This window comes from Meleagris gallopavo, chromosome 7, assembly GCF_905368555.1.
Source record: "Meleagris gallopavo chromosome 7, MGAL_WU_HG_1.1, whole genome shotgun sequence".
Lineage (NCBI taxonomy): Eukaryota > Metazoa > Chordata > Aves > Galliformes > Phasianidae > Meleagris > Meleagris gallopavo.
Window position 1 is genome coordinate 32,895,756 of NC_139410.1, and position 13,292 is coordinate 32,909,047.

General features: G+C 39.4%; 1 protein-coding gene across 16 annotated transcripts in view; it reads right to left on the reverse strand.

The window, feature by feature from the left end:
* QTMAN (queuosine-tRNA mannosyltransferase) overlaps positions 1 to 13,292 on the reverse strand; it is a 162,880-nt gene that overhangs the window by 135,187 nt on the left and 14,401 nt on the right. For 10 of the 16 annotated variants that reach the window (XR_014884291.1, XR_014884290.1, XM_085227734.1 and 7 more), the window contains one exon: positions 6,427 to 6,592. The exons of 5 other annotated variants lie outside the window; for them this stretch is intronic. The gene's annotated coding sequence lies outside the window, so the exon portion shown is untranslated. Of the gene's footprint in view, positions 1 to 6,422; positions 6,593 to 13,292 lie in introns of all 16 variants that reach the window. One more of the 16 variants, XM_085227732.1, reaches the window with a different exon arrangement.

The following is a 13,292-nucleotide window of genomic DNA, read 5'->3' on the forward strand; positions in this document are numbered from 1 at the left end:
TCAAACACCACGAGAAAGCTGTAGCTGCAGTAAGCAGCAATATCTGCGCTAGCTTCATCTAGCTAGCAGAGATAAAACAACAAAGTCACAAGAAAGCTTCAGCAACCATGATAAACATTTTCCAAGAATGCACAGTATGTAATTACTCTGCTGTCATATGCAAATTCTTTGTCACTGCATCTGCACCGCTGCTGGTACCCGTAATACCTAGACTGATTCAATACAGGTATGTTAGCATATCTTTAAAACAACACACCTTCCACTTCTTGTCTGAAGACCTATCCTTTGATTTGTTGAAATGTGAATATAAAGAAGCAGAAATCCTTACAAAGAAATGATAATAGCTAGCTGCTTTGATACCTATGGCAACGTGACTGAAAACAAGCAATTCAAAGAAACAACTAATTCAGTTTAAAGTTATGAAGTTATGAGCCTTTTTTTGTGCGTGGTCTTTAACTTATCTGCAAAGCTCTTTCATCCAGTTTTGTAAGTAAGTGTAAGTAGCCATTCTGAATTGATTATTACAACTTCAGCATGAGTGACACTTGACTGAAAAAGTAAAAGGACGTCAGTTTCCTTTCTTTGTTTTCATTTTCAAAGAAGTCACAAGAAAATGTTCTTCTCTCTCCATGCATTTCTTCTATTTAGAAAGGAAAAACTAAAAATTACAGTGTGGGCACACAGTCTTCTCCACAGTGACTGAACAGACTGAAATACTTTATCCAGCAGGTTAAGGTAGAAGCCTAGACAGTGTAAGCTGAACATCAAGTTCTATCTTCCTAAAATTCCTACACACAGGTACATTTGCACAATTTGGTCTCAGTCACCTGGGGTCTACATTCTTCCAATGCACTTTGAAGTTATCAAACCAGCACGTGGCTCTTCTTTCCCACAGCAATATAAGTTCAAGAAATTCAAGGACAGAGGAGTTCATTCCATTTTTCCCCTTTTTCTGAAAATTGCACTTAGATCTCAGCAATTCATCACGCCATGGGATGTTATGGTTTCAACTTGCACAGAAGAGCTCAGCAACCTGGGCAATTAAGCTTTATGATAACTTCATATTCATTAGTTCCACAAAAGATATAGAAATACACAACTTTTTTTAGCCTCCAACCATCTCACAGAATAAAAACATGCAACACCAACCAGTAAGCTTTTGCTGACCACAGAACACATACTTAACTTTTGTCAGATGCTTTCAGAATTGTGGTTACTTGCATGTTCTAGGACCGTGATTAAACTGCCTAAAAAATTATAACACGACACAAAAGGCAGCTTTTCTGCATGAAAAGTTTCTAAAAAGCCTTTAGCTTCTTCCAGTACAGAAGATAAAAGTGTATTTTAGGTCAGTATTTCCTCTTTAGGTTTCCTTCCGAGTTGCAGAGAGGCTTTTTAATTTCCATTCTAAGCCAGACAGCCTAGCAAGCTGGTTCAGTGCTTTAGAGCCATCACACTGCCAATCCAGGCTTTATTTCTGATTCTTATGCCCCTGCTTAGCCAGGGTCTAGAGTTCTGCTGAGGCTGGGTATGTTCACCCTGAAGAACGACACTACTCCGGTTCTTCACTCTGATCCATTAAATGATATTTTGATCAGGTATTGAATGATTTGGGTAAGTACATGGCACCTGGAAAGCTACCTAGTGAGTGCTTTGATCCCATTAAAATCCAGATATCTGCTGCGAGAAAGCAAGGCACTGTTCTAAGCAAAAGACTTTCACTTTCAGCTGCAGCTTTATGAGGAAAACAATCCACTCTCAGATCTTAGCAAGAATATTGCTTCCTTCAAGTCTGCACCCCTGCCTGTGACAGGGTCTCTTAAGCCAGAAGTTACATATCCAACAAGCTAATGGATGCATATACCTCTATATACACAGATATATATTGAAATCCATATTTTGAATACTTTCAAGCACATCATAAGGGAGATTTTTAAATTGTTCCTAACACGGTCCCATCTAAGTCATGCATTGAATTGCCCTGTTATATGAATATATTATTTATGAAACATTACAGAAACATTTAGGTACTTCAGGATTTATTTAGCAATTTTTTTGCTTTTACAAGCAAAACCTATTCTGGCCAAGGTCCTAACAAGCATTGATAAACTGATGGCATACTTGCAGGTTCCAGCCAACACCCATGCAGCTGCTTGAGTACCTATCTCTATTTCATCTCATTAACAAAACACAAGATCCTGTTACAAAGTGTGCTGAAACAGTGAGTTAATGAGCTTATGTGTTGGAAATCACCTAGAAATAATTATTAACTATTTACCAGAATTGTGTGAAGTTTCCAGTAAGTAATATTCAAATTCAAGTTATAGGAAAAAACAGAAAAAGAACATATCAGTCTATGTATAAACATGTATGAGTACATATAAAGCACCAGTTCATGTTCTACAAGTGCTTTTTCTTCTGCATGGGAAAAGCCCATGCTACACCTCTCTGAAAAAAGTAAAGCCATCTCCCCCCACACCTCAGCCACTTCCAAACCAAAGTGCAACGTGACATTTGATGCACACACTTTCGAAATACGCTTAGCAAGCGAGTGGTAAAGTCCTTTTTAAAGATTATGTGAATTACAGGTATGCAGATGGAAGTGCTCAAAGGGGCTCTAGCTGCAGTCTCTGAAATACTTTCACGGCAGCAATCACATGATTCAAGACTGTTTGAATGGTGACAGTAATGAGTACAAACACAGGACATCATTTTGCTTGCACTAAGCAAAAAAAACTATAGCTAAAAAAAACTATATTTTAATAATTCAGGAAAGAAAACAAAAACAAGCATCTAGCAAATAACATCCTAAAAGAAGAACTTTTCCTGGTTTTAAATTATGCTTTATCATTTGCAAGCCTCCAATAGTTTAAAAAATTCTTACTTCATCAGCTAGTCTTCTATTAGGCTTTAATTTTTAAAAAGTGCCCTCCTTGTTAAATCCAAAACGCATTCAATTTAAAACATAGCTGAAAATCCTTCCTGAAAAGGATAAATGACCACGAGACCACATTGTGATAGCAATGGTAATGAGAGGACGGTTGGACTAGATGATCTTGTAGGTCCTTTCCAACCTTGCAATTCTATGATTCTATGAGAAAATTGTGCAAAGTCAGAAGTAAATGGCTCCAAAGAATACAATGCATTGGACACAGTACTCAACAGCACACTGCAGTCCTGTAGCCCTGTTTCATCCCACTGCTGCTCCAAAGGGCGCAGGGGGTCAGCAGAAGGCTCCGCAAGCGTGATGGGAAGGGCTCGCCCCTGGGCATGCAAACTCTTGACTTGTGCCACAGTGCAGTAGCTCAGGAACCAAGAGCTGAGATGAAACGTGAATTTTGTTGTACTCCTAACGATGACACATGCACAGCAAAGCCTACATATGGAAATTGCTAACATCTATGGAGCCACTTAGCTGCACGCTAAAGTTTGAAACAAGTTACAGATGGGCAGGTTGTGCTTACCTACCCAGTACAAGCCTGGTACAAATAAATGAGGGGAAAAAATGGAAGTTTATCATCTGTGCAAATGATGTTGGCTGTCTGCACGCTCCACAGGTTGCCGGCTCCGTAGCCACCCCAACAAACACAGGTCTGCCATCAGCTCGCTGTGCTCTGCACACATGCTGGTAGGATCCCCATGTGGGTTCCCCCCTGTGGTTCACACCATATGAAATCAAGCACGATGGAAGTATTTCAGAAACAGTAGCTAAGTTACACTCTCAAAAGACAAGGCTAAAATTTCCATGGACTTGCAACTGGACTTGGGTATCTAAATGTCTACATCCTTTCTGAAGATGGCAGTTCAAAAGCTTTTAACTGTCTTTAATGCTGAAAAGCCTATCCTGTATTTCATGTAATATTAACCACAGTTAACAGGTTGACTGCAGTCCTGGCACACTCAAAATGCAGGGGATGCACAGAATAGAGGATAAGATGGTATCAGCTCTGGGTCACCCAGGAATGTCTCCATTGGCAGGAATGCCAGCTGAATGTGGACTCTGCTGAGAAGTCAACCGTTGCTGCCAAAGCAGTTTTTAGCTAAGGACAGGACTTGCTACCACTGTCCCAAAGAGTCTGAAAACTTGCGAGGCTGCACAAAAGCACTACAGGTAAAAAGGGATCAAAAAAAGTGGAGCAGAGAATCAAGACAGCCCAAAATAGAAGAGAGAAACCGTGTGGTGGAACTGTCCATTGAGAAGGCATCTTGATGGTTGCAAGCATTGCATGAGGACGGAATGATCTGGAACTTTCTGTTCACTTCAGTAGCAAAATTTAATTAAATTTGCCATATGGTAGATCTAGAAAATAATTAATCATAAGTTAATTCATAATGAGCATATAAATACATATATATATTACTTCATGATACTGGATTTCATATGAATAATCAAATGTTCCTATTTCCCGTAATAAGTTATGATTCTTGTCTTCAGTTACTTTCCTCCATCTCTTGTGTATCATCTACCTTGAAGAGATGCTCCTACATATCACAACTATGGGCACGACACTCCCACATGCACCATGGATGGCAGGTAAAAGACCACCTTCAAATTGCGTAGCATGCAGCAGTGTGTGACAGCTTTCCTCCCTTTAGCAATACCTGAAGGGAAATGCACTGTTGAGGAACCTGGCTTTTCAAAGCTCTGCTTTGCTAACAACATTTTGCTCTTTGTCTTTGCTATCTCACATGGTAATTGGTTGCCAATGTAAAAAGCTAAATTAGGCAAGACTTTCCAACATTACATTCTGAATGACATACTATTAAATCACACCACAAAACCTTATAATAAAAAAAATAGTTTTCCTTATACAATTCACACTATATTTTAAAACTTCCTAAAGCATTTACCTACTCAACTGACAGTTTTACAATATTCTTTTTCTGTTTTTTGTTGCTTCAATCTATCGAAGAAAGTTTGAACAACCTCCATGTCATGGAGACCTCCAGATAATGCTGCTGCAACACAGGATGATAGAGCCAGCACAGTTCTGATGCCTCAGAGCATTGAATCAACAGAGCAGTTAGAACACAAGAAGAAATGCATGTTCAATATAAGCAACATGATTTAAGAAATACTTGAATTCTCTGCTGTCTTGTAAGAGCTTACACCGCAGCCCTTCCCTTGTTGAAGACTGGAAAAATCTTTTTTCATTATTTGACAACATATTTTAATTTAACACATAGGAACTTAAAACCTTTAAGCTTGTTACCTTTCTGTCAAATTTAGTTCGTGTTGCTTCATGTTAGTTCAGAAGTTACTGGAAAAGAAAGGGGAAGGCAGAACGAAGGGCACTGACATACACAGTAATCACAGAAGCTTACTTCCTTACGCAAATCGGGCTTAGTGCACTCCTATGTACCTAGAAATTATAGAGATGAAGCACCAACTCACTCTTAAGAGAAGCAATCCTAGCTGGTTTCAATGCCTTAGAGATACAGAGGGGGTTCCCTTGCCTTAAAATTCTGTTTCTAATGTATACTTAAATCTTTTACATCCAATTAAGTGTATTATGTCTCCGTGTAAGGACAACTAAACGTTCTCACCACAGTCTATTCGCTTTCAACAGTTAATTTAAAACCATTGGTTTGACCAGTGAAGTTCCACATATTTTGATATTTTCCTTTGAAAGGGTGAAGGTAAACATTTTTTGGTTGCTCTTCCTACTCTGTTGTAGGCCCAGTCTCTTAGGTCTGTCACCTGCACATGGCCATATGAAGCTGCTCTACTGGAATTACAAGCAGGGTAGAATTGTTAGCAGACACATCTTATTCATAATCTTAACATTTCCCACCTCTGTAGCAACTGTGTGAGTCCAGGTTTTGATTAGAAAGGATAAAAAAAAGAAGTCAGCAAGCACGTTGCTAATCTTGCCTTGAAGGAAAAATTCCTTTGATTCCCCAAATCTGTAACCTTATTAGACTTAGCACACATTGAAGCATGGTGTGAACTGTGTCACACTCACTTCTGAGGCAAGTGGAAGGAAAAGCATCTACTGTACACCAAGAGCACTCCCCAGTTGTGCAGAGCACAATAGCAACCTTCAGGGCCTGTGAGTGCCACCACACCAACGCTCAGCCAGGACAGATGAAGAAAGGCCGTCCCCATGCAGCACACACTGAACTCCTCACTCCATCCTCCTGTGCCTGCTCAAACAGATGCTACGTGCAGATACAGACAGCAGTTCAATGATGCAGGATGGAGCTGAACTAATGGGTTTGCTCTGGGACTGACGATAACTCCGCATGGATACAGCGGCCTACAAGGAAACAGTGCACTGCCCAGGACCCCCAGCTCTACACGGTGGTGAGACACTCAGCTCCAAGGTCTTATGTTTTCTGTCTGAACAATATGGAATTACACACTTCCATTTTTTCCCCCACTAAGAAATGCGTCGTATTTTAGTATTTAGTATTGTTACCTACATCCAAAATGGGGAGCAGTACCAGGCTGTGCTGCTTTACGTGTCTTCCACAAAGCAGGCCTCCTCTTCCTCTCCTCTATGGATCTCAGTGGTGACCTCTGTTCTGCTTCAATCCAACCAAAAGATGATAAAGTGCAATTTTCCCAATTATAATGGTGTTCTTAAGTCTGAATGAAGTTTAAAATAAAAAAAAAAAAAAAAAAAAAAAAAGGAGTATGAGCTCATCTAGTCTAACTTCCAAACTGTTTTAAACTGAGTAATGTCTGCAGAAGGAAACCACACTTGAGCCAAATGCAAAAAACAAGTCCATAATCACCTCTGCCCACTGATCATCAAGAGTAGATAGGTTACTTTGCTGAACATTTATTTGATCAAGGTCAGGGTTTCCTACCTTAGCTGTACCAGCTACAATTTTAATGTATTTTAACAGCTGAACTATGTGAATAATTATCATTCACATCAACTGAAAAATACAGCAGCAAAACCAAATCACCAACAGAACTGCTGCTTATTTGTTACTGGCCTACAAGCACACTGGAGACACACTCATAGGTCTTTTTCAATCCATGAGAAGTTGCACTTGAAACAGCATTTAAAATCTCTCCTCTATTTCCATATAATCCAAGCTTTTACATCAAAATATTGTGTTGCAATGATTTTATGCCTTCACTGACAGAAGCCCACATTAACCTTTATTTTGTCCTGGGCTAAATCCACTGCAACAACTTTTTAAATATAGGAACTCTTTGGAAGTCTTCTGGTACTTTGAAATAAACACATTTACAAGGTATGTAGCAATTAACATGGAAGGCTGCCTTAGAGTCAGAGGACTAGCTGCACGAGACACAAAGATCAGAAGAGCAGGATGCTGATGCACCTAAAAGCTGGTATCTGTTCACTCTTTGATTGCCAACTTAGATGATGATGTTTCTACTTATTTCTCAAGATAGCAAAACAGAGTGCCTTTGCACTTCAGTCTTCACAAAAGGACTTAAAGCCCTCAAAAGCAATAAATTTGCCAGACAGCTTCCAATGATGAACCCTGAATCTGAAGATGAGTAATTATAACGCGTTCCATTCAGGTAACAAGATCCCAGTACCCTAATGTTGATTAACAAGAATGCACTCTCTTTCAGTTTCAGATTAAAAACGAAAATGCAGCCAGAACAAGTTCCTGCCTTGTATCTTTCAGATCACAAAAGCATCCACTACAAAACAATAAGGTGAACAGAAAATGCAAGGATTTTCAAAAGATACTGTTTTGCAGATGAGGCTTAGTTATGCAGCTGAAACAGAAACAGCATCAGAGCTTAGGATAGTAAGCCTTTTTGCCAATGAATTTCTTGTAAAGTCAACAATTATAATTTATTCTGATCCTTTGTGTCACCATATTAGTAGTTATTTTTCAGCAATCCCAGGGCAGCAACAAATAATGCCATAGAAGAGGACTGATATAATTACACGCTGAAAAAGATAGGCCAGCACCCTTACACTCAAAACTACCCTCTGTGGCTCCTTCATACCCCATATGTTGCTAATAAAACTGTTTGAATCATACCTATGAGACAGTTTTACTGATATTGTATCAGGTCCCTAGGTTCTTTGTTTGAGATACGATGTCACAAGAACTATAACTATGCAAATTCTGTGATACAAGATCCCACTGGACACAATATTACATACGTAATTCGCAGTATGAAACTGGGCATTAACAATAATTCTGGTGTTATATAAACGAAGCCACTACGTTTATTGAAAAGCTCGCTACACTACAATGAAATCAAATTTAAAAAGCAATAAAAAGCAAGTGACATGCCAATGGTAAAAAATGGCAACATTGGTCTTTTTTCCCCCCAAACAACGTAAATTCGGCTTTGTGTTCATTTGACAGTGCTCTGCAGAAACTTTCCGCACTGACTCAAAAAAAATGCAAGCGAGCTCCCTCCTCCAACAGTATTAATTAATGATGTGAAATAGGAATCTTCTGAGCTCCACTGTTAGAAGCCACTGTGTGATTTTCAGCAAGAATCTGAAATTTACTCCTATGCTATTTGAAGCTCAATTTCTACTACTAACAAAATAATAATAACTAATACTAAGAAGCATAGCTATAAAAACCAACAGCCTAGGGATAGCAGCACACACTGCACTGCTCATAAAACATCTGTATTCTACCTCTGGATCTGACTTCAGGTACTTCATGAACTCCAGCAAACATTTCTTCTCAGCTCGCATCACGTAAATGCCCCTTATCATGCCTCTTAATATCATTTTCTGCATAAAATCATTGTCAGTGCTTTCTATATACAGATTTACACACAGAACACACCTGCAAAAAGACATGTCTGAACGGTCTGAAAAATCAATGTAACAAGAAGAGACAGCACAGTGCAGTAAGAAACCCGACAGCACAAACCAGCTTGGCACACATGCTCCTTTCTCTGCTTCCTCTGTTAATTTCTGCTTTTACCAGAGCTGAGGAATGCTGGGGCTTGAAACAAGAGGTCTGCTTTATAAAGACATGACAAAAAAAGGTAAAGCTTAAAGGACAACTGGTAAAAAACCAGATGTAGGAGATGGAAGTTCAGTATTTCACCAAGTTGCTATGAGAATTAATAAGCCAGATAATTCCATAATGCAAATTGTACAGTAGATTTGTATTGTAAACTGCCTCATGCACAAAAGAAAAAGCATGGTTCTGTATTCCCTTGGAACACTTGTAATGCCTTTGACTACAGATAGAAAATAGAAATGACACACCACAACTAGCTGTGAAGCCTCACACTGAGAAGTACTGACTTTAACTAAGTGATTCACGGTTTTATTCAATGGAAGGGAAATGGATTTGCAGCCAGGCATACAGTAAGCAAGATGATGAATTGACTGCTTTATAGGAATCTACCTTGTGTGCTTCTGCTACAGCAGCAGCTTAGAGAGGAAGTTTTCCTGGAGTTTTCATTTATGCCACCCCTGTGCAATACAAAAACTAACAGTTTTATTGTCTATTTTTAAAAAAAGCATCCAAGGTGACATCTTAGAAGTCAGAAAGCTTACACCACACCCATTCTGTCCTCAGCTATCACTGTGAAGTTGTATCATGGTGCAATTCAGAGAGAATCATATACCTACTTTCAAAGTTTGAGAAAATAACCCCTCCTTGTCAATATGGCCCAAAGCTGTTATGAAGCAACTTATTTTTAGAAAAAGCGCTTATGCAGATACTTAATTTTAATTAATAGTCTCACTGACTTCAACATTTGCACAGTGAGACAACTGCATGCTTCAATTAAAACGTGCACAGAAATGCTTTGCTGATTCATGGCCAAAAGGATGACAGGAACATCATTATACAAAATGCTCATAAAGTTTAAAAAATACTAACAGCAACCCCACCATCCAAGAGGGTATTAGGAACCCTGGAGAACTCACAGCTTGAGCATTGCTTCCACACTGCTGAACACATGAATTCGAAGGCTAAGATGCACTGACTGAAACAACTTCAGTGTGGACAAAAGCTTTTGGAAAATACCTTTAAAGTGATACAACTCTGTGTGATCTTCGTCTTTCCACCATTGGCATAAACTACTGGCCAAGGTTCAGTCTGCAGCAGTCGTGAATTTTAACAGAGAAGTGGAGATAGCTCCACCTTCATTTCTGATGATGTGCTTCTTTTTCCATTGATCACATCAAGTGTGGGGTTTTCCTGAATAAGCAATGAATCACTTCCAGTTCCATCAATGATCACGTTCAACTTGTTCAGGAGATGTTCACTTCCAGGCATCAGCCACTCTGAGCTGCAGTGCTGCCAATCGTAATATACCTATAACACATCTAATTTTGAAGTAGCATGACACATAAGGAACACTACTTACACATTCTTCTTATCTTGGTTAATCTTAACTGTAAGCTATACGTCTAGGCAGAATCCTTAAAGCCACTTGGTAACAATTTGATTCTATTTGTAAGCAAAAATGGCTCACCTGATGGCCTGCTGTTTGCTACTACTAATTAATTGCTGGGGTTCAAGCACAAGATATTCATTCCATAAAGAGTAACTGTCGACTGTGGTTGATAGTGTAACTGAGTGGATGGTATCCCTATTAATGTAGCAACCACCAAGAATTAAGTTGTTTCACAGCACTGAAGAGAAGTGGCTTCCCAGGAGCTTCCCAGCTTCTTTCTCCTTCACCCCAGCAAACATCCCATGGAGCAGCCTGGTACTTCTGAAGATGAACAAAAAAGCAGTCTAGCAGTACACAGAAAGACGCTGATTTGTGATGCCAACAAGGAATGAAGCACACAGATCTCCCAAGTAGTAAAGATACAAGTGGTGTGTTTGAAGAAATACAGAGTGATGGGAACTGGATCCCAAAGCTGAGTTTGCATGCTTAGGGACAACATTTTGGTAACCCCTCTTCAAATCACATACTCTCTAGTAATTCCCAATTGGCAATACAACACAGTCATTGCTCTCACAAAATTGACAACACATTTTTCCTCACACCAAGGTTTAGCAAAGAATAGAGAAGTCTGTTCCAACATCTAGGACAGAAAATGTTTCTCTCAAAATTGATACCAGCTCACTTAAAAGAGAACCAGTCAGTGAGTATGCCTGTACACACAAGCATTGCTTCCATGCACTTTACTCGTTGAGCAGGGCACCGTGTTTCATTTACAGCTGTTGTTTTGCATTCAGGAACTGAAGACAAGCCCAGGGAAAGCAGAAGTAAATAAGTTTCTAAACAAACAACACACATAGATGCCTTTTAACAGGACCAAACCAAACATTCCTTAAAGTTGCATTTAAAAGACAAAGCTGACCTCAGGCACCAGACTCAATATGTATGAGCCAACCTACGTGGATACTGACCTTAATAACACTGCAGGGCAAATCTGGCACACGGAAGACATGCTCTCCAACAAATGTTTTCCAATGTATTAGGCATACAGAAGCCTTTTTTTTCTGCATCACAAACCGCACGTCGCATTCCTTAAATTGCTTCCTTCCTTGACCAAATACACTGTGAACAACCTAAGGAGCACGTCCTTCAGTGTTTATCTGGGAGGATCTCATTTACAATTTCCACTAAAGATGAAAGTACGTGCATTTTTTTTTTGCACAGAGCCAGATCTGCAAAGGCAGAGTGAAGCAATAGAGACAAGCAGTATGAGATACATCAGTACAGAGGTGGCCATGGCTACGTTGTGAATCCCATCACTTCCTCGTGGTCACTGAACACTGATGATAACGTTAAAGAAAAGTACTGGGGTTGAGCAGGTAACTAACACTAACTTCATAACCCAGGACAGCATCAGAACCCATCCAGATGTTACCACTACACTGACGTGCACGCATAATGTCACAGCTCCTATAGTCTCTCCACATCTATTTATCTCAGATCCTCTGATCCATTCAGGAACCTCAGCAGGCAAAGACAGGAGAGGTGGCTCACCAACATATGTTTTCAAATTCTTACCTACATTTCAGTTTTGCAACTTCTACAGTAAACTACTGAACTACTGAAACCACTGCTCATACCAGTGTTTCTTCCACTTCTGCAGTGACCTTTGCCCATCTGACCATAACATAACTCTTCAGAAGATCTTAACAGTATTTAAATCAATTAAAAACACTACCTCTGCCCCTCATTTTGATGCTGTAAGCAAATACTTAGGCTTGCATTGAAAAAGCACTGTTAGCAGAGCATCCAACCTCTGAAACAACTGAAGAGCCTGAAGTCTCAGTCCCACACCCCAGGACCCAAAGTAAGAACCATTTCCATGAATTTAATGATATTATTTCAGTGTTTAAGACTGGACACATTTAATTCTTTGAATGCAGAGTAGTTTACTTTATTTAACATTAGGGTTTTAAAAAAAAAAGATTTACACTGAATTAAGAAGAGACTTTTAAACAGTCTCACTGCAGTAAAAAAAAAGCATACTTTACTGCTGGGTAACTAGATCATCAGATAAAAAAAAAATAAAGTTTCCTACACAGAACAGCTGTACTCTTGATCATCATCCTGTCTCAAACTTGTCAACTTGTAGAGATTTAGACAACTATAATAAAATAAAGAAAATACAGATTCGGAATATACCATGCTAACATTATCCTAGCAGTTAAATACAATACTGCCAAATGCTTACACATGCTAAGCAAAGTGAAAATCACGATGATGAATGTGTAATCTAATGTCCACTCACTTAGATTTATATGAACCATCACAGGGAGGTCTCTAGTTACCCACTTAAAGTCAGTGAGAAGGATCCAGTTTTTCCTGACCCGAATCAATTTTCGGTCTAAACTTGTGCAATTCGTAATTTTTGGCTTAAGCAGAATGAGTCTTTGCACATAGTTAGAGATGCCTGGGGCCAGGCAGTCCTTTACAACCTCAGCAACTGGCCCCATCATTCCCTGTGATAGTGGTGCTAGAAAAAGTATGATTAACTGAATTTCCCCTTGCCCTTCCTGCTGCAGGAGAAACAGATCAGTCTGTTCCTTACTACAGAAGAAAAGGCCCTTAAAAGGGCTAAGTTGCATTTAAAACAGAGCTCATTAACACTGAGTGCAGAACTACATACATTCTTGTTTTTTTGTTTGTGTAACTGAGATGCCAGAGCTTTAAGATTGCTGTGTGTATCAATAGCTGGTTTCTTAAACTAACTGATGATGGAAGGCTTGCTTACAGAATCAGTCGTTAAGTCACCCAATGCTCAATCGTTGCGCTCATTCTCAAAGCGGTGTGCTTGTAAGACACACTGTAATACATCAAACAAGCTTCCCTGTAGCCTGCAAAAACACACAAAAAGCACTAGAGTATGGATGGGGGAACGTAGGTGCCGAGTGCCAGCTGCCTAACTGCT